A 24,353-nucleotide genomic window follows, 5' to 3' on the forward strand; every position below is an offset into this window, starting at 1 on the left:
AGAACTAGAAAAAATAATAGCAAAATTCATCTGGAAGAACAAATGGTCAAGAATATCAAGGGAACTAATGAAAAACAATACAGAGGATCATGGCTTAGCAGTACCAAACTTAAAACTATATTATAAAGCAGCAATCACCAAAACCATTTGGCACTAGTTAAGAAATAGTTAAGTGGGATAGATTATATACACATGACATAGTCATCAGGGTCTATAATAATCTAATATTTGATGAACCCCCAAACTCCAGTTTCTGAAATAAAAATTAATTGTTTGACAAAAATTGCTGGGCAACTGTAAAATAATATGTCAGAACCTTGGCATACACCTACATCTCACACTCCATACAAAAATAAGGTCAAAATGGGTGCATGCTTTGGGCATAAAGGATCATATCATAAACAAATCAGGAGAGCAAAGGGAAATTTACCTATAAGAGCTTTGGAGAAGGAAATAATTTATGATCCCAGAACAACTAGAGAACACCATGAAAGGCAAAACGGACAACTTTGATTACATTAAATTAAAAGGGTTTTGCACAAGCAAAACTAACAGAAAAAAAGATTAAATAGGAAGTATAAAGCAAGGGAAATATCTTTACAGCCAGTGTTTTTGATAAAAGTCTCATTTCTAAAATATATAAAAAACTGTCAAATGTATTATTATACAAGCCATTCCCCAATTCATTAATGGTTAAAGAATATGAACAGCCAATTTTCAGATGACAAAATTAAAGCCATCTATAGTATTATAAAAAATGCTTTAAATCACTATTTATTAGAGAAATTAAAATTAAAACAACTCTGAGGTACTACTGCATATCTCTCAGATAGACTAAGATGACAAGAAAAGATAATGGTAAATATTGGAGGGGACCTGGGAAAACTGGGACACTAAAGTATTGTTAATGAAATTGTGAAATGATCCAACCATTCTGGAGAGCAATACCCAAGGGGTATCAGACTATGCATACCCTTTGACCCAGTAGTGCCATTAATGGGTTTGCATCTCAAGGAAATAATAAAGGAGAGAAAAGAATGCACATGTGCAAAAATATTTTTGGCAGAGCTTTTGGTGGTAGCAAAAAATTGGAAAATGAGGATGCCCATCAATTGGGGAATGGCTGAACAAGTTTTGGAATATTAAGATGATGAAATATTATTGTTGTATAAAAAATGATGAACAAGTTGATTTTAGAAAGGTCTGGAAAGATTTATATGAACTAATGCTGAGTGAAACAAGTAGAACCAGGAATATCTTGTACACAATAACAGCAGGAATGTGTGATGATCAACTATAAAACAAAACTGGGTTCTTCTCAGTGATTCAGTGATTGAAAGCAATCCCAATAGACTTTGGATAGAAAATGACATTTGCATCCAGAAAAAGAACTAAGGAGAGTGAATGTAAATAAACATATGCCATGTTCACTTCTTTTTTCAGTGTTTGGTTGTTTGTTTGTTTGTTTACCTCCCCTATGGTTTTTCCCCTTTGCTCTGATTTTTCTCTCCCTCCATGAATCATAAAGCAACATATATTAAAGATAAATAAATTTACTAGAAGAAAACAAAATAAAATCACAAATTTATAAGCAAAACAAATTCTTGCACTGGTGGTGTCCAAAAATAATTATCTATTTGCTCTTCATTTAGTTTGTAGATTTTATATATTGAATGTTTCCCTATATTTTTGTATATTGTCATTTTCATTTATATATCTGTGTAGAATAGGTTCTGACAATTCTATTTATTTCTTCTGTTGCATGTATGTGGGTGGGGGGAGGGGTATATTTTGTTGCTTTAATTTTTTCATTCTCTTTCTTTTAATCAGATTTACTAAAGGATGATCAAGTTTATTAGTTTTTTCCAAAGTTTTTTAAGATATAATTTCTATAGCTTGTCTTTGTTTCCAATTTTTCTCCTCTATGTTTTAATGTTTCATATTTTGTGCTTGTTTTAGAGTTGCTTATTTGTTGTATTTCTAATTTTTTTAAAGTTGCCTTAATTACTTACTCCTATATTTTATTACCCTGTTAAAGTATGGAAATTTCATATTTTGTTGTTTTAATAACAGAACCTTAATTTTTATTATTTGTATGTATTTTCCTTATAGGTGTATTTCTCCTAGGTGAGAGAATGTGGAATTTTCTTTTTTTAAATCTAATCTGTAATCTTTTATTTTATTGTATTATTTTATCTATACACATTTACATTTATTAGAATTAAGTTTTTATTTTCCTTTATTTCTCTTTCTTCCCATTCCCTCTTTTCCTCCCTATCTTCCATCCTGTCCCTCTTGCTATCATTTTTTTTTTTCAAAATCAAAATCTTCCCCTTTCCTCTCTAAACATAATACCAGGCCTATAGTTATTTTAACTTCATCTGCATTCAGGCAACATATTTTTTCTCTCATTTTCAATCTATCTCTTATTTGTTATTATGTTCTTTAGTTTTGCTAATTGTTATTTCCTTTTTCTTGCTTGCCTTTATGTAATTATTTTATTTTTATCCTTTCTTGTTTAAATAATATTTAATATTTTCAACAATAAACGGGAAAAAATTAGTTTTTGAGTTCCAGATTTTCTCCCCTCTTTTTCCCCTCTCTCCATTATGGAGTAAAGACTCCCCTTTCTTTTCCTTACCTTCAATTTTATTTGCACATTAGTTTGTAAAAATTCATTTCCTTCATTTTCAATTTTTTTTCTTAAAAATTTCTTTTCTCCCAATAAGATCAGGGTTGAAACAAGATTTCCCATTATCACCATTACTATTCATTATTGTATTAGAAATGTTAGTTTTGGTAATAAAAAGAGAAAAAGAGATTAAAGGCATTAGATTAGGTAATGAGGACACAAAATTATCAATCTTTGCAGATGATATGGGTAGAATCAACTAAAAAACTAGTTTATGTAGTAAAGTTACAGGATACAAAATAAATCCACATAAATCATCAGCATTTTTATATATTACCAGTAAAGTCCAAAAGTAAGAGATATAAGAAGAAAATATATTTAAAATAATTTTTGATAATATAAAATATTTGGGAGTCTACTTGCCAAAGCAAAGTCAGGAACTATATGAACACAATTACAAAACACTTTCCACTCAAATGAAGTCAGATCTAATCAGTTGGAAAAAATATCAAGTGCTTATGGGTATGTTGATCAAATATAATAAAAATGACAATACTACCTAAAATAATCTACTTATTCAGTGCCATACCAATCAAACTCCCAAGAAATTATTTTACAGATCTAGAAAAACAATAACAAAATTCATCTGGAAGAACAAATAGTCAAGAAATTCAAAGAAATTAATGAAATAAATTGCAAATGAAGGTGGCCTAGCTGTGCCAGACCTAAAACTGTATTACAAAGCAGCAGTCATCAAAACCATTTGGTACTGGCTAAGAAATAGAGTAGTTAATCAGTGGAATAGGCTAGGTTCATAGGACAAAATAGTTAATGATTATAATAATCTAGTATTTGGCAAATCTTCAAACCCCAGGCTTTGGGATAAAAACTCACTATTTGATAAAAACTGCTAGGAAAATTGGAAATTAGTGTGGCAGAAAATAGGCATTGACCCACACCTAACACGCTATACCAAGGTAAGGCTGAAATGAGTTCATGATTTAAACATAAAGAGTGATATTATAAGCAAATAGCTATATTCTTACACTGATACAATGAGAATAGTAATAATAATAATAATAATAATAATAAACTGATTTATACTTAAAAGTCTATTGGGTTAATCCTTAATAAAGGATTGTGGAGCAGGGCTTCTTAAACTTTTTCTACTTACAACCCCTTTTTAACACAAGAAACTTTTATGTGACTGGGTATATGGACATATAAAATAGGTATACAAATCAAACATTTATTGATGATAAACCAAAATTTTGCAATTCCCACATTCAGCTACAGTTTAAGAAATATTATTATAGAGTATCAAGAACAAGCCTATAATAGATTGATGAGTCATAGAAAAGCTGCCTTTCCATTGTTGGAATAAGTACTTACTGAAAGTAGAACAATCAATTGGCTCCATAGTCAAAGAACATGGGTTCAAATCTATCCATAACATTTACTATCTTGGTAACTGGGCACATTACTTCTCTCTCCTGGGTCTTGGTTTCCTCACGTTTGATGAAGGGATTGGCTTGTATGGCTTCAGTTTTTTCAAATTCTGTGACCCTATGAGTCAAGAATATCACAACTCTACTAATGTAACAGTTGCAGATGGGGTAATAGTCTCAAAGAGTGATGTCTCCAAGGTTACATAATTAAGTTAGGAATATAAATTAAATCCTTGAACTCCAGATCCATTGTTCCAACTCCCTCTCAGTAATGAATCTATTAAAATACAACAACTGTGGTTTGAACAGTTTCACAAGTCCTAGAAATAATACTTTACTATCAATTAATTAATAAACATTTATTAAGAATAGCATAGGATAGTTCTTTCTGTGAGTGAGATGAGGTAGAAGTGGGAAAAAAGGGAATGAGAGGAATAGTCCCTAGAATCCATTGCTTATAAGATATTTGGTTATAGAAAACTGACAAAGTACACAATTATCATTCTCTGTTCCTGGATAATGTTATGAAAAATTTTCAGTAAAATGTGAAGTACATAGGCTACAGAGATCAAAGAAGACAGTTTTAAAGCAATGGGAATATGTTTCATATTTTGGGTTTATCAGGGAGGTAGAACAAAGGGTTAATCTCATAGATTCATCCAGCTATGTGCCTCCTAGTGTATGTGTGCATGCACATGCATATACATGCAATTATATGCAGTCACACACATACACATATACACATATACATTATTGTTATGGGCCAAAACTTGAAACAAGGTACTAAGTGGAATTGATGAGACAATGATTATCTAGTTTAGCATGGTTCATGATGATAAACCAAAATGTCACAGGCCCCACAATGATACAATGGTTATCTAGTTTAGGATGGTTCCGTATGATTGATTTAATCTTACAACAAATAATGGTTTCTTAGTGATATAATGATTGGTTTATACTCAGTGTAGAGTATATAAGCTAGGAGTCTCAGCTAGGTTGATTCAGAGGCAGAGAAGACAAGAGAACTGGAGGCAGGAGCTTAAGCTCTCAGAGGCTCAGAGAAAGAGCTAGGGAAGACCAGCGGACTGGAGGCCAAAGCATAAGCCCTTGGACTTAAATTCATTCATCCCATCTCATACCACCTTGGTGGCAGGTTCTCCTCCTTAGTTTCTCCACTGAAACCAAGACTCCAGAAAGACTCTAAGAAAGCTACCCAGCCCCAGGAAAGGAGACAAGACTTTGAAAGAGATAATAAAGAATTTGGACTTTAACTCTGGCTATTCTTGTGGTGATTACTGAACTGAAACTAAGGCTGCTCCCAGAGAACCCAAAAAAACCAAACCAGAAAACACTATACATTATAGTATATTAGAACTAGAAATTCTGTAAATTTTAGAAATATTTTCTCATCTGTTTTCCAGATTACTAAGGATACAAGAAAAAAAAAAAACTAAAAACAAATTAAAAAAAAAAACTACATTTTCTGACTTCATGGTACTGTCATTTCATTGGGAGGGGGGAATATCACATGCAGAGGAAAAGTGTGTAGTAATATCTAACATTTTATGGAGCCCTTTGAAGTTTGCAAAGCACTCTTAGAAATTTAGAAATATAACTTATTTTATCTTCACAATAACCTAAGACCTATTTATCTTCACAATAACCTATGCAAAGTAAATATTATTATTTTCATTTTGCAGATGGGGAAACCAAGTCTAAGGTAAATTAATTGATTTGTCCAAAGTCACACAGTTACACAGCATCTGAAGTCAGATTTGACCTCCATATTCTTCATTCCCTGTTCATGGTTCTCTCCACTGAGTTAACTTTGCATATATCTTTTAGATATATGAAATATATTAGTGTAATCTAAGATTATGATCTGGGGAAATCTTGGAAACATGGTGCTGGATTACAAAATCAATGTACCTTGTTCCTTCTTCTGTCAACCATGTGTATGCTTCAAAAATAGAAAACCTTATTGCTTACAGTGAACATTCATTTCATTAATATAAGTTGTCTAAGGATAGGCTTACTGCCTTATTGCTCACCTGAAATTGTTATGACATTCAATTAGATGGAAAACCATGCAAATATTACTCTAGCTAGTTAATCATAAATACTGGTGCCCTGTGGAAAATGCTTTAAAAATAACTCTTGTAACACTTGAAATATTAATCAGAACAATTCACCTACCTATGTTACAAAGAATAAAACATTTTGTAAAACATTTAAGTAAATGTGCATGGGAAAATGAAACAGTAATGACAAAAAAAAATAATGGCTGTTTGAATTGTCAGTTAAATTTTATTATATTAAACCTCCAACTCAAAACCTGTATGTGTGAAATTCTTGGAGGGCTACCTACAAGTAAGTTTATGATATTAACACAATCAAAAATATTTAAATAGATAGAGACAATGAACCTATTAAAGCTTCTTTTCAAAAAGAGGCAGGGTAAAATAGAAGTAACAGCCTAGGAAAAGATCAACAACATTTATTTAAAAAAATAACATCAAATAGCATTAAAGAATGTTTCATGTAGTATTTAGTATGCACATTTGGCATTGTTACTGAGATGTAAATATTAATTTGATTACCTCAAGGATATGTCAACTGACGAACTAACATTGAAAATTTCCAAGGGTAACAAAAGAACATATAATCAAATATTCCTTTCCTTCTCTCTTATCCTCCCACTGTTTACCTAGCTGGCTTCCACATACACTTACAGAATCTGTTTTCAAATGTTATCATTCATGAAACAACTCTCAAATGTTCTCTCAATTCATGAACCAAACATTGGAAATATCTATCAGCTTTTTCTGGTACTCTAGTATAATAATGAACAAGAGCACTGCTATTCTGATATGACCCCATATGACAGAGAGTGAGGGTGGTTATTTATGGTCGAAGGTCACATTCAGTGACATCAATTATTGCCTTGACACCCATCTCATCAGGAATGGGTAGAGAATAATTAAATCAATTCTCTTATGATGCAGGAGATGACCTACTAGAATCCACTCAAATCCAAGTGACTCTAAGATTAATGGTGCCATTATCAGGAGTCAACAAAACACTATTAAAATGTCTCACTAGTAATTTTGATGCCAAAAGCTGTTGTTTTTGCAATGAAAACAATATTTCTCATCCCAAGATAGATTTCTCCCTCAGAATTCGTATGGAATCTCAGAAAGGGTTTACTATTAACAGAGAATCAAAGTACTGAAGGTAGTTTAGGATAAGATTAGCTTTCTGTATAGGACATAAAAAATAAAACAAGGTACAACAAAAGACGTTTTCATTTTCTTTTTTTAAATTCCTATAGCATGGTAGGAAGGTAGAGGGAGTCAATGGATAATGCCAAGAATATAAGCAATCTTTGGATCTAAACTCATCTCCTCTTAAAGTATTTGAAGACAGCAATGCCATGTTTTCTTTATGTGTAAAATAAAGTAATTTATTGAACTGTAATTATCTACCCAAAATACTGGAGACATTTTTGAGTCAGTGCTCACAGTGTTGAAATACTTGGCTATAGATACTGCAAGGAGCTTCCGAAATAATCTTCTTAATGGAAAGATTTGATCATGCCACTCCTTTGCTTAAAATCCTCCAGTGGCTTGGTATTGTATAAAAGAGAATAGAGGATTGTAGTTAGATGATCTGAGTCTAAAACCGGTCTTTGACATTTAGTTGGATACAGATTGGTGAATGTCTCTAAGCCTCTTTCTTTATTTTTACCTTCTGTTTAGGAATTACATTTGGACTACATTATCTACTTTATAGTTTTTTTTTTTTTCTTTTTTGTGAATAAAGCTCTTTGCAAACCTCCATTCACTATGGAAATGTTGCTTGATATAGACTAAGGTTCTTTAGAATTTACCTTTCTAGGTTTATTTCACACTCTTTCATTTTATTTGTTTCAGAATCAATTTTATTGGTATTTTCTATTTCTCATATCATAATATCCCAAGCAAGTATCTGTTACACACACACACACACACACACACACACACACACACACACACACAAACACATATATGTATAAATAGTAGCTAGATAGTATAGTGTATAGAGCACTAGGCCTGAAGTTCAAGAAGACCTGAGTTCAAATCTAACCTCAGACACTGTGTGTCTCTGGAAAAGTCACTTAATCCTGTTTGCCTGTTTCCTAATCTGTAAAATGAGCTGGAGAAGTGTTGGAATCCTTACTAACTGCTAAGTAATTAGAGTTGATCTAATCTTACAAGAAGTTGTTTTGGCCAGAACCTGAAACAAGGTACTAAGTAGAACTAATCAAGACAAGGCTTGTGTTCCCACCTTTACTCAAAGTCCACACCTTAAAGCTCTTTGGGCCAGAGAGCACTATGGGAGAAAACCCATAATCCCATTCTCTCAGAAGGTTCAGATATAAGGCGAGACAGCCATTCCAGAATACATTTTTTCCTCTTGGCTGGCTGATCGCGCTAGACTTGAGAGAAACGACTCTGCTGCAGAGAACACTTTTGACGGACTTCATTGGAGCTACGCCAGAAGCCCTCTCTCCGCGGCAAGTTGGTGCTGGGCCCCCCAGAAGGAGATAAGAGAGATCTTCCATCTCTGTTGGAGGCAGAAGAAGGCAGAGGCAGAGGCTGAAGGACAGAACCTTTGGATTTGGAGACATCCGAAGGGCTCTAAGCCTCTAAACCGGCTGTCCTCTGAGAACAAACTCCAACATTTGAACTCTAACATTTGGCGCCCAAGCGTGGGAACCAAGGACCCTACTTTCACTGAAGAAGTCTCCAGTGACCAGGAACTGAGTGAGTACAACCTTTTTTGGCTGAAATGGGACAGATCCTAGGTAAAGATTCTCCATCCCCCACCCCAACCCCAGACCCACCCAAGAGTGGTGCTATAGAAAGCCTGCTTAAGCTGATAGAAGATCAAGGGCTACTTGTAACTTGGGGACAGACAGCTAGACTTCTGGCTACATTAAAACGCACCTCCCCTTGGTTCTTAGAGGAAAAGCAAATCTCTCTAAAAAACTGGGCATTGGTTGGTCAACAGATGTCTGCATATAACAATGAAAACGGTCCTCGTTCAGTTTCCATTGCAGTGTTCTATTTATACAATACAATACAGATGGCCTTAAAATACCAGGATATCCAAAGGGGGAAGCCTGAGATAAAGGAGGAAGACAAAGAACAGATTAATGGCCATATCCCCACAGGGCAGGGAGACTTAAGTGAGGCTCAAGGGTGGGGTGAATCTGAGGCAGCCTCAGCCCCACCTGAGGAGCAGGTAATTGACTCTCCTTCATCAACTCTACCCTCCGGGATGGAGGGAGGAGGGGTAGTGGGGGGGGCAGTGACAGCACCAGCACCTCCCCCCCAGCATCTAGCACCTTCCCCCCAGCATCCAGCACCTCCTCCCCAGCATCCAGCACCTCCCCCCCGGCATCCAGCACCTCCCCCCCAGCATCCAGCTGCTCCTTTGAGTAGATTGCAAAAGGGACTAATTAAGGCCAGAGAAGAAGGGAAAAATGTATTAGAATTTCAACACCACATTTTTCCTGTAATTCAACAGTTTAATTCTTCAGGTCAAGAAAGTAGAAGATACTCACCTTTTGATATAGAAATCCTCAAAGACCTGAAAAAAGCTTGCACTCTTTATGGGGCTACATCAGCTTATGTTAAGATGCTATTGCAAAATTTGTCTTTTGAAATCTTGACCCCTAATGACTGGAAATCGATAGCAAAAATATGCCTAGAACCTGGACAGAACTACTTGTGGCTTTCTGAATATAGTGAGCTCTGTAGGATACAAGCCCAACAAAATATTCAAAGTGGAGTTCATACTGCAATCACCTGTGACCTACTAACAGGTACAGGTCCTTATGCAGATGTCGCAGCACAAATTGGTTATTCTGTAGCAGCATATCAGCAAATTGCTGATAATGCTATCAAAGCGTGGGCTTCTCTTCACAATAAAGACGACAAAGGGGGGGCCTTCACAAAAATAACACAAGGGCCAAATGAACCCTTCGCTGACTTTGTGGGACGCTTGCAGACAGCTATCATAAGAACAAATGGAGAAAATGCAATAACAGACATCTTGATAAGGCAACTTGCTAAGGAAAATGCTAATGAGGTTTGCAGAAGAATTATACTAGGACTGCGCAAGGATGCTCCTTTAGAGGAACTCATAAGACGCTGTGCCACAGTGGACACAGGTGCCTTTTATAGCCAGGCTATGATGCAGACTTCCCAAAATCCAAACATGAGAAGACAGAATCCCTCTTGGCAAGGGACTTCCAGAGAGACTCGTAGATGCTTTCAGTGTGGAAAAGTAGGACATCTGAAAGCTCAATGTTGGTATAGAGATAGAATGGGAAGACAAGGTGGGAGAACAAGACCCCAAACCCCATGTCCAAAATGCAACAGAGGCTTCCATTGGGCCTCAGAATGCAGACAGATTCAGGGAAACGGGATGAGGGGCCCAGCCCCAGGGCCCAAGGCAAAAAACACTTGGGGCATGATGGCAGCCAATGGTGCACCCAGAGAGTGCCTAGAAGTCCAGTACCAAGACATGACCAATCAACCAGAAAGCCATATGATGGGAGAAGGGGATTACACAGTCAACCAGCCAGGAAGCAACCTGATGGCAGAAGGGAATTACAATTGGGGAGAATAGAGCTGTATGCAGCTGGGACAACTGAGATACCCCCTGGAGAGGTGAAATCTGTTCCTCTCCAGCCTATGGATCCCTTACCTCCAGGCACAGTAGGCTTGACCATTTCACCTCCTTGTATGTACAAAACAGTGTCCATCCACACACTGATGTGGGAAACTGGGGAATGTGTAGATAATATCCCAGTCACTAATACAGGTAGTCAATGTGTGACTTATCACCCAGGAGACGTAGTAGCATCAGGGTTACTCATACAGAATCCTAATAAGCAGCCTCGTGATAGTCACCCAGGTTCTGACTCCAGACCACAAAAACCAGAAATATATTGGACAGCAGCAGTAACGGCTGACCGACCTATGCTCACTATCTATATAAATGGCCTACCATTGGAAGGATTGGTAGACACAGGTGCGGATCGTACAGTTATTAGAGGTGCCAGTTGGCCCAGTCACTGGCCAAAGATTAAAGCAGATACCTATATGTCTGGAGTAGGAGGATCAATAGCAGCTGAAGTTAGTGCTGCCCCTATGAGATGGACTTTTGAAGGCAAAACAGGAGTTTTTACTCCTTTTATAGTTAAAAAAATCCCCATCAATCTGTGGGGAAGAGACGTTTTACAACAATTGGGGTTAAAAATGAGTACTTCGGTTTTTTAAGCAGGGCTGCTGTTGAAGGCCTGCCAACACTTTCACCTATTCCTATCCAATGGAAAACTGATACACCAGTGTGGATAGAACAGTGGCCCTTAAGTAGCGATAAAATTCAGGCCTTATTAGATATAGTACAGGAGCAGCTTGAACAAGGGCATTTACAACCTTCTCTAAGTCCTTGGAATTCACCAGTGTTCGTTGTAAAAAAGAAATCAGGAAAATGGAGGATGCTCACTGATTTAAGAAAAGTGAACGAACAGATGGAAACTATGGGAACTCTTCAGCCTGGACTTCCATCTCCTACTCAGCTTCCTAGAGAATGGCCTCTTTGGGTTATAGACATCAAGGATTGTTTCTATTCCATTCCTCTGGATAAGAAGGATATGAAGAGATTTGCCTTTTCGGTGCCCAGTGTCAATTTAGCTGAGCCTTATAAAAGATATGAATGGACGGTTTTGCCACAGGGTATGAAGAACAGCCCCACTATGTGTCAAATGTATGTTGCTGCTGCTCTTGCTCCAATAAGAAAAGCATTTCCAAAAGTTATGCTATTACATTATATGGATGATATATTGGGTTGTGCACCTGAGGAACAAATTCTAGAAGCATGTCTACAAAAAACCATAGAAACACTAAGATACTACAAACTTCATATCGCTACAGAAAAAATTCAAAGGCATGCTCCTTTTCAATATTTAGGATATGAAATATATCCTAAGGCACTTACACTACAAAAACTGTCTTTAAGAACAGAGAGGTTGAACACCTTAAATGATTTCCAAAAATTAATAGGAGATATCCAATGGATGCGTCCAGTATTAGGTTTAACTACCAATCAATTGCAACCCCTATATGACATTTTAAGGGGAGACACTGCTTTAAATTCACCACGCCGGCTTACAAAAGAAGCTCAAGAGACCTTGAGAGAAGTTGAACTGGCTTTATCCAATGTAGTTGAGAGAGTAACTCAAAAACCCTTGGAAATATCAGTTTTTGCTACAAAAGAAGCACCCACAGCAGTCCTTCATCAAGGAGACAGTGTGATAGAGTGGGTGAACCTCCCAGCACAACCAGAACAAAGCCTTACGCCTTACCCAGTGCTTGTGGCTAGAATTCTATTAAAGGCCATTAAGCGAGCAGTACAATTATCTGGGACAAGACCTGACAAGATATATACCTTCTATACAAATGCACAAATTAATGTATGCTGTGAAACCATCCCGGAGTGGCAGATTTTATTGGCCATGGCTCCAAATTTTGCACATGGATCTCCATTAAAGATAACCAGACTACTGCATAATTGGCAATGGATTTTTGAAGAGAAGGTTTCTAAGGTTCCTCTTGAAGGACCAACCATTTTTACAGACGCAGCCAAACAAAATATTTGTGCTGTATACTCTCATGATCTAACTGTAAAAAGAGTAGTCAGAACTCCTTTTCAGTCCACTCAGCAGAACGAATTATATGCGATCATGCTAGCTCTCACTTATTACCCAGGCGACATAAATATAATATCTGATTCAGCCTATTCAGTAGGTGTGGTACAAAGAATTGCCACAGCCCAAATAAAATTTGCAGCTTCTAATATATATCAGCTCTTTAAGGAACTTCAAGAGCAAGTGAGAAAGCATCCAGGAAAGATTTATATCCTGCATGTCCATTCACATAGTGGACTTCCAGGTCCTATTTTTGATGGAAATTCAAAGGCAGATAGCCTTTTAACTATGTTGGCCAGTACGCCTTTATTTCAGGAGGCCCAGGAATCCCATTCTAAATACCATCAGGCTGCTCGAGCTTTGCGTTTACAGTTTGGGATTACAAAAGAAGAAGCTAGGAGCATAGTGAAAAGCTGTACAGCTTGCCTTCCCTTCCACGCTCCTACACTGCCTCCAGGGAAGAACCCTCGTGGTTTGAGACCCAATGAAATCTGGCAAATGGATGTGACTCATTATAAATCTTTTGGTCGTCTGTCTTTTATCCACGTTGTGGTAGACACCTTTTCAGGATTCACTTTTGCCATACCAGCAGCAAAAGAGACAGCCCGAGTGGTCACTGAATTCCTCATTCAAGCATTCGCAATTATGGGTGTGCCACAAGAAATAAAAACAGATAATGGACCGGCATATACCTCCAAACATTTTGAACACTTTTGTGCACAATATAAGATTCTACACACTACTGGCATACCCTTCAATCCTCAAGGTCAAGCAATAGTAGAAAGAAGAAACAGAGACATTAAGACACTCCTCCAAAAACAAAAGAAAGGAGGAGCCACGGGTAACCCTAGAGAACTTCTAAATTTAGTTCTCTATACCATTAATTTTTTAATCTTTGATAAAGATGCACTGGCTCCAGCAGACAGGTTTTATAACCCACCAGAAGAGCAGTGTCCAGTGCGAGCAGCTCCACTATCTTTAGATAATCGCCAGGTGATGTGGAGAGACCCAGAAAGTGGTGAATGGAAGGGACCAGATAGACTAACTGCTTGGGGGAGAGGATTTGCTTGCATCTCTACAGGTGGAGAAGGAATCAGATGGGTGCCTACGAGCCGCATTCGCCTTGTCCATCGCAGAAAGATGGAGCAGACCCTTGAAACAAAGGAGAAGACCCAAGAAATATCGGGTGGTTCTGTTGCTGATTGTGCTCATAAGAATTATTAGATTCCTGGCACATGAACTAATGGACAATGGAATCCTATTGGACTGTTTCTAGGACTTATGGACATGTGTAAATTTTCAGATTGATTCTTGTTATTTGTTACATTACTACTAGCCTGTGTTATATTGCTATGTGCTCATGTAAATTATGTATAATGCCTCCCATATTGATGGATTTATGTATACTATGTATATCTGTTACAAAGTTCTGGCCCATATTGATGGATTTATGTGTACCCCCTCAGAAACCCCCTATGTTTTAAAACAAAAGAAAGGGGGAGATGTTGGAATCCTTACTAACTGCTAAGTAATTAGAGTTGATCTAATCTTACAAGAAGTTGTTTTGGCCAGAACCTGAAACAAGGTACTAAGTAGAACTAATCAAGACAAGGCTTGTGTTCCCACCTTTACTCAAAGTCCACACCTTAAAGCTCTTTGGGCCAGAGAGCACTATGGGAGAAAACCCATAATCCCATTCTCTCAGAAGGTTCAGATATAAGGCGAGACAGCCATTCCAGAATACATTTTTTCCTCTTGGCTGGCTGATCGCGCTAGACTTGAGAGAAACGACTCTGCTGCAGAGAACACTTTTGACGGACTTCATTGGAGCTACGCCAGAAGCCCTCTCTCCGCGGCAAGTTGGTGCTGGGCCCCCCAGAAGGAGATAAGAGAGATCTTCCATCTCTGTTGGAGGCAGAAGAAGGCAGAGGCAGAGGCTGAAGGACAGAACCTTTGGATTTGGAGACATCCGAAGGGCTCTAAGCCTCTAAACCGGCTGTCCTCTGAGAACAAACTCCAACATTTGAACTCTAACAGAGAAGCAAATGGCAAACTATTATCTTTTCTAAGAAAATCCAAAAAGGAATTATGAAAAGTTAGATATGACTGAAACAACTGAACAACACATGCACATGTATGTATGTATACATTAGTATTTATGTATAAGCATATAACCATTTATATACCTATGAACAAATATATATGTATTGTATATGCATATATAAATTATATACACTTTAAACATTAGTCATCAAATAAATTTGATGCAATTTTTTCTTTGTTGAACAATTCCTTTCTTATTCTAAATATATATTAATGTTGTTTGTAAACAGTTTTTCATTTTCAAGTAATGAATGTTATCTGTTTATCTTTTGTATTCAATTGTCTCTATCTCTTTTATTAAGAATACATTTTTTTAGAAATATAAAATGTTTCCCTAATTTTTTAATATTGTGATTTGGCTCAAGTACCAATTTCAAATGCATTGTGGTGTGTGGTGTAAAGAATTAATCTAAGCCTAATTTCTGCCAGACTGATTTTAACATTCCCATCTTTTTTTTTTTTTTTTTTTTTATGAAATAAGAGAGTTTTTCCCTTGATAACATGTTTTCCACTTTGTCAAACCTTCATGTAGATTACTATTGCATCTTTTGTATGTATTTATCTCTATCTCTTGTTGGTCAAGAATACATTTCTTGGAAGTATATGCTCTGTTTCTCATCTATTAATTTGTTTCAATTAGCATCTTTGCTGATTCCCTGATTTTGTCTAAACATCATATCATCAGCAAACATGGATAGTTTTATCATATTTTTTTTCTCTTGTTGAAAGTTTTAGTATTTCCAGAATTACATCAAATAAGAGTTGGGAGAGTGGATATATCTGCTTCATTCCTGTATGTGGTAGGAAAGGATTTAATATATCTCCATCATATAATGTGCTTGCTTTTGGTTTCAGATACTTCCTTTTTATGATACTAGAAACAGTGTTTTTCCCTTGAAGGATTTTTTTTTTGCATAAAATAATATTATACTTTGTCAAAGATTATTGGAATGAACATGTTTGGATATTGTGGTTTTTAATATTTTTGTATTGATTGTTTTTCTAATGTTGAACTATTCTTGCGTCCTTAGTATAAATATCACTTAATTATAATTGATATTTCTTGGATAAATCACTATAGTCTGATAGGATTTTATTTAAAATATATTAACAATGTTCATTAACAATATTGGCCAATACTTTTTTTTTTCTCTGATGGATTGTTCTCTGGTTTTAAGATTTTATATTTGCCTCATAAAAGGGTTCTGGTAGGGGGCTGTTCTTATCAATTTTTGAGAATAATTTATGACATATAGATGCTACCTGTTCTTTAAAAGTCTGATAAAATTCTCCTGTAAATACATCAGGTTCAGTTTTTTTTTTTTGATAGTTGTCTTTACAGCTAGATCTATTTCTTATTCTGAGATGGAGTTATTTAAAATTTCCATCTAGTCTTCTGATAGTTTGAATATTTTATATTATTGAAGACAACCCTCTATTTCTTTTGTGTTTTCAGTTTTGTTAGTGCATAACTACACATTATGTATTCTGATTATTCTTTATAATTCTTCTGATTTTGTTATTTCACATTTCTCATTTGCTATTTTATTGATTTTTTCTGGTTTCTTCTTTTTAATCAGATTACCTAAATGTTTATCAGTTTTATTAGTTTTTTCAAGTACTTAGCTTTTAGTTTTATAATTTCTATTTTTTATTTCTAATTTTCCTATTTCCTTAATTTAATATTCTTCTTTTTGCAAATTTATTTAATTAATCCTTTCTTTTTCAGTTTTGTTAATATGTGGTTATAAGGATACAATTTTCTTTCTGAGGATCTTTCATGCATTTATATTTATAGCTTCTGATTGTGATCCCTGAACTAATTACTATTATTCAATTGCATTATCTATTTTTGCCTTTTTACATGATATTGCAATATCAGTGTATCCTAGATTATGATAAAGTTTTATAATAGTGGCATGTGGTGCAGAGAAAATAAGTATATTATTTTGCTGTCCTATTTAAAAATCCCATGACTTTAATTTATCCAGAGAAAAGTTTAATTTCTAATGTTCCTTTTTCTGTTAGCCTTATCCAAAACCACTATACTGATATTGAAATTTCCTGTTACTATTGTGCTATTGTCTATATCTTCCTGAATGTGTCATTTGCAAATTTGAATGAGAAACCATTTATTTGATATTCATTTGCTGTTTAAGTTTTTTTTTTCCCCCTAGCATATTCGTTTTCTTGTTTTTTTCTTTTAACATCTTTTTGAATGCTTGCTTTTCATTTGTCTGAAAGCATAGATGGTAACTGCTACCTTTTTGGATTCACTTGATACCTAGTAATTTTTTTTTCCATCCCCTCAGATTTGTTTTGTATATGTCTGTGATTTTAAATGCATTTATTGCAATATATTTTTTTTTGTTCAAATTCATTTTCATTTTATTGTTTTTTTTTTTTTTTTTTTTAATTTGCTCACATTTAAAGTTATTAGGATTAGGTTTAAAGTTTCCTACAATAGTCTCTACAGTTGATTTTTTTCCAAGTTATATATTTTTCCCTCTTCTGCTGTGAACACAGTGTTATGTAATGTTCTCTTCTCTAAATTATAATGTTCTCTGGGTGCAGGTTTCTTGGGGGGGGGCTTCTGGAGGCAGCCTTCATTTCAGTTCAAAGTAATAATCACCCAAATGCAGCCACGAGTTAAAATCCAGATCCTTTATTGTCTCCTTCAAAATAGCCCAGTTAGTTTTCTTAGAGACCTATCTCTTTCCTTGGTTCAGAGAGCTCTTGCCACTAGTCCTTTGTGTTTTCCAGCTTCTGCCTCTAGCTCCCTCTGAATCCAAAGCCTCCAGCCAGCACAAAAGTGGAATATAGAATGAATCTGACTTCGCCTCCGACAGTGGGCTTGTGGGCTTGTGGGCTTCTCCTTATATATGCTCTCTTAAAGGTGTGAACTCTAATAAGTACTAAGTACATAATCATTGTCTCTATCAATTCCAGTGACTTAGCACCTTGTAAGAATTCTAACAGTGTTATGTTTCTTTAATTATTTTATTTTAATATTTTTAAGGTGTCCTTGTTCCCAATAGCTCCTTTTCTGCCTCCCCCATCCCATTTTCTTATTCTTTTTAACATTTTCCCTTTAAGATTTGGTTTATTACTTCCTTTCCTGATTTTATCTAATTATTTATTTCTTCTCTTCCATTTTTTCTCTCTCATTTAGCCATGTAGATTTCCTCTTCCTCTCCTTTCTTTCGGCTAGTCTTGTTCATTAGTTCTCTTTTAAATTTTAATTTTGTACTCCTTTCCAAAAAGGGTATTTGTCATTCCCTTCATCACCTACTTTCACTTTCTGTGTACTTGAGGTCTGCATTTTCTTGCTTCATGGAACCTACAATTATCTGTTCTCTCTTTTCTCTGTATTATTTGTATAATCAAAGCTTCCAGGATTTCATTCTATATTCTATCCTCTAGGTGCTTTCTGCCATTGTTGTGTTGTGCTTACTTAAGTCTATTGATTCCCCTTTTGTATTGTGTTTTGTTTGCAGAAAAAGTGTCAATTATTTTAAGTATCAGAGAGGACACTACTCCATAATGGTTCCTCTTCTTTCCCTCTTTCTCCTCCATTCATTAATACCATCTTATTTTTAATCTCTCTCCCTTGCCCTCATCACCCAAATTTGATTGGAAATATTCTTTCTGTGTCCCTGATTTCCCATTCCTCTAGCTGCCAGGTGCCCCCAAGGATTTCAAATCAATTTCCCCAGGACAAATAGATTTTTTTTGGCACCATGGACTCTGGGTTTCAACCATTGTAAGAGTCTCACCTCCTTTCATCCATAGGAGTATTCATTTTTGAAATTCTCTCCCACTTCCAAAATAAGGCCTCCTACTTCTTCCTCCCTCTTCAGTTTTCTTCTTTCATTTCATTTAATTACATATAAATTTTCTGTTTCTGAGACCCAGAAGTCACCTTCCTCTCATTGATAGCTCATAATTTGACTCTTAATCCTCTCCATTCCCTTGTTCTCCCCCATCCTTTCATGTGACCTCCTATGTTACAATGTAATACCACAAAAGAAGCAGTGTCATCATATTCTATTTATAATGACTCTTGTTCGCCTCTTCACACTTACCTCTACCAGATTTCTATCTTTTCTCCATTTTGTTTGGACTTTTAGAAAGAAGTTTCTTACAGATTTTTAATATTGCATTCTCTTGTTATTTTTTCTGTATTTATTTACTTCTCTTTCAATTCTGTTGTTTGGAGGTGTTCAAAAAACAAATAAACTTTTCAGTTTGCGTTTACTGAATCTAAATGTGAAATACCAATTGGAAGAATTAAATAGGAAAAACTCCAAGGCAATAGTGATTAAATTTAATAAATTTCAGAAACAACATGTTCTGCCAATCATCAGAAGAAAGTCTGCCAAATACAAAGAAAAGATAATAAAATAATGGAGGAGTATTTTACACCCACCAGATAAAGTAGTAGAGAATATAATAATGCATTCTAAAGAATATTGGATTATAGGATGTGGATTCAGACTAGAGTGACCTATCTTGCAAATCTGAGCTTAACCTTATGGGACAAAAGAAGAAGATTCAATAATAAAGATGAGTTTGAAACATTTTTATAAGAAAACCCAACTTTGACCATTATGTTGAAAAATTAGACCTTTATCTGAAAGACTCTCAAATTTCCCCTTTATTTTTTGATTTCTTTCTAATCTTGTGATTAGAATTTTTGTAAATGTATTTTTTTTTACTATGAATGTAATTTTAGCTGTGTTCAGCAACAATATGGTTCACTTTTTCTGCTTAAACTAGCTTTCTAATCTCCTGCCCTATGCCTCTGTTAGGTTATGTATATAAGCATTCCTTTCTCATCCCATTCATCAATGAAGCTTCAGATACTAAAGGTGGTAACTGGAGAAATGACACATAATTTTCATGCATCTCCCTTCTTAGTTAGTCAGTTCATTTCCCCAAAGAGTTAGCACTCAACTAGATTTTATTTGTCTTAATGTTTCTAATTAACAAAAAAAAATCTATTTTTGTTTTTTTTGTTTTTGGCCCCTACTATACCATGGGGAAAACAAAAACAAAAATTAATACCCTTGAAATAAATGTGAATAGCTAAACAAAACAAATCCTCAAGCTGGTCATCTTCAAAAATATATTTTCCTTACTAAGTAGCCTGATTCCATCATCTCTATTTCAGGAGATGAGTAGTATGTTTATCAAATGGTCAATTACCAGCTTATATGTTTGAATATGATTTAAATCTGAAGAATGCTTTGTGGATTTTTAATTGTCCCTTCTTCTCATAGACTTACAAAATCTAATGATTGTTTTTCTTTTTAATAAAATTAGCTAAAATTTTAGGATTCCACACATCAGTATTGATATTTGGGGAACTTTCAGTCTCTAAAATAATAAGAAAATGTTAGTGTTTCTAAACCAAATGGGAGATCTTTGAATGTATAAAGAATAACCACAGATATGAGAACTGCTATTTGTTGATGCTTAGTATGTATAATGGAGTGGGATCTACCAGTGAATTAAAAAGGCCACCCACATCCTAGAAAAAACACAATGAGAATGTCTGTAACATAAGAATTTGATATAAGCCAACCAGCACTAAAAACACTTAACTTAAGGGGCTTACTGAATTATTCCACTCTAAAGTTTATTCCCAGCATTTCTCATGCTGAAACCATATAGCCAAAGGTAAAATTTAAGGGGTGGGAGAATAGAAAATAGGGAATAAGAGTTAATAGAACCATACTCAAAAGATAAAATTACACATCAAATTTCACTATACTTTACTACATTGTTGTAGATCAATGATTCCAATGAGGAGGAGGGTTTGTATATAATCTTGTGAAATGAGTGTGAATCTTTGACATGTCACCATCCTAACTGGTTGGAATAACAACAGTCCCACTATTATGGTTAGATTCCCTTCTATGATTTTTAAAATGTATTCAGTGATAATATATAATAGCTAAGGACAGAGGAATAATCACTAGATGAATTTTTTTTTTTTTTTTTTAGCAAATTGTGAGCTCATGCTATTCACCTTAAATTTGAAACGTATGGTGAATGCCATTGTTTGCCAGAATGTTTTGTATTCCTGAAGAGTACAGTATTTTCCCATGATAGGAAAATAATGATTTTTTTTAGAAAAATATTTATACCATGACATTGTGCTGATGTGTCTTAAATTGCTAATCTCATTTATTATTCATTTTCATCATCAAGAACCAATGTCTAAGTGGAGAAATTATTTTTAGCTTAATCAAAAAAGACTCACAATAGAGAATCACCTCAGACCATAAAGAGAAGATTAACTAATACTCTACAGCACATTTTGAAGTAGGCTGCATTAGATCAAAAAGGTTATGCATGGCTCTTAGTGAACAATTAAGAAATAACTGATCCCTTCTTAAAATGGACAGTTATATAAAATTATTTGGTCATTCTTTATAGATATCAAGACAAAAAATAAATTCTGCCATATTGTGAAATTTGGCCCATTCAATTGGAAAAATCTTAATGATCAAGAAAGCATGTGTTTTTACTCAGATATATTTTATAACATGGCTATAAAATCTTGTCTCAAAGAGACCCACCACAGCTTTGCATTATTTCAACCAACAGTTTTGGCCTGCATTTTTAAGATTGCATTGTATTTCAGCTTGAATACTGATGAAAACTAGAAGCTTCCCACATCTTATTTATGGCTTCTTTATCTCTGGCAACTGAAAAGCTTACCAATAGCGTAGTTTTATAGGTTTCATCTTCAAGAAAGACAAAAAAACAAAAACAAAAGCAAAAACAATGGACTTGGGATGGAACTTCAAAGTCAGTCAGCTTTTCCATCATGTATGGTTTTATTTAAAAGTTTCTAACTTGGAAAAAAAAATTGTCCCCTAGACTAAATCTTAATATGTAACTTATCGGTGTTGGGGCATTTTTTAAAATAATATTTTAGAGAGGAGAATGAGAAATAACAGAAAACTACTGGGGACAGGGAAGTTATCTTTTTAAAATTTTTTTTATTTCTTTATTTATTGGTGAGGCAATTGGGGTTAAGTGACTTGCCCAAGATCACACAGCTAGTAGGGAACTTATCACAAGTAAAAAAGATTGTGAGCATAAACTTCAAAAATGATGACTTTATTATAAAGATTTAACTTTTAATTTATTTATCTACTGCTTTTCTTTTTAAAATAATTCTTTTTAAAGATTAATTTACCTTTCAAATTCTCTCTTAGTTTTCTGTAGATGGCATGAGAAATGTTATATTTACCAAAAAAATAATTAAAGCTCAATAAATGTTATGCTAAACTCTGGAGATACAAATAAGAAAAAAAAAGAGTTCTATCCTTTTAGAGCCTACAATTTCATGAGGGAAAGTCAATATGCAAAAGGAATCTGAAAAGGAGAGGGACAGACAGATAAGGCATGATGCTCATTCAACTGAGATCAAGTGAATCAGCAAAATGAGGAGTTGGATGATAATTCTACATCCTCAACTAAGGAAGACTTTAGAAGATTATTTGCTGTATCTCTAGTCCTCCAATTAAAAGCGGAAAACAACTGAGAGTAATGAGGAGATACTGAGTTATCAAAGCTGAAATAATTGCCATTATGATGTAGTATTTGGTGATTAGCTTATGCTTGGGAAAATGTTATGTCTATTGAATCAAAGGAAAATGTTATGTCTATTGAATCAAAACCAATCAGATTAGCTGGTGGGAAATAATTGTATTTCCAAATGGTAGTATTGGATAGGTCAATTTGGGTTACAAGATAACCTTCTAGTGTTGAGAATAAAGCCTAATCTGTTACTTTTAAAATACCATGTGGTTATGGGACAGTATAATGTAGCATATTATATAATAAATTAGATTAGAAGAGAGCTTAATTATTGGGTTTCCTGTGCTTCACTTATTCTATTAGTCAAAAAAAAAAGATGAATATAATTATCCCTGGTTACCTCAGCTAACTGTGTATACACACACATGTACATACACACAAAGACAGAGATAGACTACTCTAGGAGTACAGCCTATTTAAATTATAATAGTATTGCTTAATTTTTTAGTTTTGTTAGGGAGAAGTGAGTTTTGTATGAAAATACCACAAAAAAGAGTGTTGGCCTTAAAATCAAAGTACCTGAAGGATTTCAATTATTCTGAAGTACAATATGCAACTATTTACTTCTTTCTTCTCCCTCCCTTCTTCCCTCCCTCCTTTCCCATTCCTCTTTTCTCCTTCCTACCTTCTCTCCCTTCCTCCTTCCCTTTTTCTTTCCCTTCCCTCCCTCTCCCCTTCCCTCCTTTTTTCCTCTTTCCTTCCTTCCCTTCCTCTCTTCTTCTCTTCCTTGTTTCTTACTTCACTCCCTTTTTTTTCCTTTTTCCCTTCCTCCTTCCCTTCTTCCCTTTCTCCTTCTCTCCCTCCTTCACTCTCTCCCTCCCTTACTCCCTCTCTCTCTCTCCCTCATTTCCTCCCTTCCTTTTTCCCTCCCTTCTTCCCTTCCTTCTTTCCTTTCTCCCTTTCTCCCTCTCTTCCTTCTTCCCTCCCTCCATTCCTCTGTTCCTCCCTACATTCTTTTTTAATATCAGTATTTCAGTGGAGAAGCAATAGGAAATAGTCAGGAAGACCTAATATTGAGTCCTATTTCTGAGTCAGGAAATATCCATTCCACTGAGACCACAGATTCTTTAAAAAATAAAAATATTTTGAGTCATCTTTTTCTGTATTTATTCCATGTCTTCAGTTAAATTATAAACCCTTTGAGAGCAAGTAATGTTTAAATATCTGTGTCTATGACAATACCTTGTACAATGGATCTCATTCTGCCTATGATTTTAAAATGTCATACGTGGCTGGAACTGCTCTTACACAAAGTAAATATTCTATACATATTTGATGGTCTGAATCAGTGATAAATAAAGCAATAGCACAGTATTATACAGAAGATGTGATATAATATATGAAACACTGATTACCCTAGCCCTCACTGCCTAAAAACAAATAGGTATATTACAGTTTACCTCCTCCCAAAATTATTTGGTTTTCTTACAAGGGATTGGGTAGTGACTATATTCCCCTGCCATTTTTTCCAGCCCCCAGTGATGATGCTCCTTCAAGTGAAGGGGAATGGTTTAGTTCATAATAGACAAATTAGCTTTTATGAGAAAATATTAATTTCAAAAAACACAATTACAAATAAAAACATGTATATTTACAAGATAAAATTAATATCTCTACACATGGAGAACACAGTCTTTCCTCTACTCATATATTGTCTCATTCTCTGGGGAAGGTAAAGGGATTAGGTTCATAATTTAACTGATTTTCCATAGAGCCGAGTGTCAGTTTCAAATCAAACCCCTTTTGAGCTTGCATCTCAGCCTCTCTGGTTTTTCAGGGCTTCCCTTCTACA

The sequence above is a fragment of the Antechinus flavipes genome, chromosome 3 (assembly GCF_016432865.1).
Source record: "Antechinus flavipes isolate AdamAnt ecotype Samford, QLD, Australia chromosome 3, AdamAnt_v2, whole genome shotgun sequence".
Lineage (NCBI taxonomy): Eukaryota > Metazoa > Chordata > Mammalia > Dasyuromorphia > Dasyuridae > Antechinus > Antechinus flavipes.